This window comes from Parus major, chromosome 14 (genome assembly GCF_001522545.3).
Source record: "Parus major isolate Abel chromosome 14, Parus_major1.1, whole genome shotgun sequence".
Lineage (NCBI taxonomy): Eukaryota > Metazoa > Chordata > Aves > Passeriformes > Paridae > Parus > Parus major.
Window position 1 is genome coordinate 13,454,443 of NC_031783.1, and position 2,453 is coordinate 13,456,895.

The window sequence follows — 2,453 nt, forward strand, 5'->3', positions numbered from 1 at the left end:
CACGGGCAGTCACTTTCCAGCAGCCACCGAGCGTGGCACACGGGCTCCGCACGGCTGAATGCGGCCTGACAGGTTTGTGGAGAAGCCTGTCCCGTTCAGCTGGATTTTTGGAGAGGCTGGAGCCAGCCCCAGCACCGGTCGCTTCCCGCGAGGTGTTGCCGGCTCCGGCAGAGCCGTGTGCGGCGCCAGGTCACGGCCCTGAGCCCACGGGGCAGGCACAGCCTGCGGGTGGGACACGCCAGGCCTGCTCCCTGCTCCAACACCGTGCCCTTTTCTGGGGGAATTTAACCATGGAAAGAGGGAAAGAGCAGCCCCTTCCCTCCTGGAGTTCCTCCAGTCTGTGGGTAGGTGGAGAAGGGCTGGGGATCATGAGGATAACACATGGAGGTGTCTGTGGAGCTGCAGAGGAGATTTTTGATGAAAAAAATAAAATTCTGGGCATCTGTAGGAACTGTGGGATGCAGGGCACACCAGGTCCTCAGCAAGCAATGTGGCAGGGAATAATCCAACATTGGGGATGGAAGCAGGGAAGGAGGAAAGGGGAATCAGGGAAGGACAAGAGCTGGTTGAGAAAATCATCCACCCCTCTCCAAGGAACAGGATTTCTGCAGTCATGTGCCAGGTGAACCCTGGACCTGCAGCAAGGGTGGCAGGGTCTGTACATTCCAGAGGGGAAAAGCCTCTCTTCCTGGAGTAGGGTTGTCCTGCTTTTATAACATAAGGATCAAGGAAAAGCTGGGAAAATCCACCCAAAACAGTGACGTGTGAGGGTCTGGTGGCCACCCTCAGCCTGGGATCATCAAGTGGGCTCAGGGTCACTGGGGTCACTGGTGCTCTGCTGTCCCATCCCAATCCAAGGTACACGGTGTGTGCTGCGAGTGGCCCGGGCAGGAGGGAGAAAGATGATTAAAGCTGCCTTTGATGAAGCAAAAATTAATAAACGAGCAGACAATTGTGCTGGGCTTTATTTACTCGGGATGACAGCGTGGAGCCGGCGTGGCGAGGCCGCCGAGGCCGAGTCCCACATCAAACACTGGGACAGCGCCGGGCGCGAGGGGACCACGCCATCGCCTCTTCTCCGACGGGTTTTTCCTGGTCCCAAAAATCCAGGAAGATCCCTGTGTCTGCTCCTCACAGCAGGGCCCCATCCCAGGCTGGCAGGGAACCCTGGGATGAGCAGGAGATGCTCTGTACCATGGTGACGTCTGACTGTGGTAGGACGTGCCAGGCTTGGGTACATTTTGGAGGTGCCACTTGGCACCTTTGGCTTGTCCCCCTGGCCCAGGGTCAGCATTCCCACCTCTCCAGACCCAGTGAGGCTCCACAGGCACTGAGGTCCCTTCCCTGCTGCTTCTGTGCAGAACCCAGGGGCAGAGCTGGGAGGCCAAACCTGTGGCCTCACACCAGCTCCTTATCAGCCGGTCAGGAATATTTACCTGCCGGTTTCCACCGGATAAAAATTCACTGGACAAACAGGAGCTCCCAGCTGGCCCCAGGGCGGTGGCACAGCAGGGACGTGGCTGAGGTGGGACATGCACCCCAGTCCCTGCTTCATCCCTGCTCTGTCCCCTGCAGGTCACCGAGGTGCCACAGGAGTGTGAGGGACATTGTCCTCACCAAACCCAGGGGTTGGTGACCCTGGTGTGCCAGGGCTGGGGACAGGGGTCATGGATTGTCACCCTGTGTCACCGCGTGTCCCACTGCTGGGGGGGCTGTTTGGGGAGGTCAATGTGCTCTATGGGGGCCAGGGGTGGGGGGCACCAGACAACTGCTCCTACAAGGGGCTGAACTGAGCCGAGCTGGTCCGGGACTAACTGAACTGAGCAAAGCCCAGCTGAGCTGCACTAGGCTGAGCTGGGCCGTGCTGAGACAGGCTGAAGTGAGCTGAGCTGGGATGAGCAAAGCCAAACCAAGCCATGCCAGGCTAAGCTGAGCTGAGCTTATCCGTGCCAGGCTGAGCCAAGTCAGGTTGAGCTGATTTGGGCTAAAGGAAGCTGAGCAGAGCCGAGTTGAGCTGAGACACATCAAGTTATGGTGAGCACAGCTGAGCCAATCTGTGCAAGGCTGAGCCAAACCGAGCTGGGCCGATCCGATTCGAACCGAGCTGAGCCAAACCGGGCCGAGCCGGACCGAGCTGAACGGAGCCGGGCCGAACGGAGCTGAGCCGGGCCAAAGGAGCCGAGCCGGGCCGAACGGAGCCGAACCGAGCCGAACAGAGCCGAGCCGGGCCGATGGGGTCGATCCCGCCCCAGCTGTCAGCGCACCGCCCCTCCCCCGCGGCCGAGGCGGCTCCGCCGCGCCCGCCCCTTTTCTTGCTTCCCATTGGCCAGCGCGGCCATTCGCTAGGGGTGGGGGCGCGTTTCCATTGGTGGGCGAGCACGTCCGTCCGCATTGCGGCCTCGCCCCCTTTTCCGCCTGGCTCCGCGGCGCTGGAAACTTTGCGGCCGGCGCAG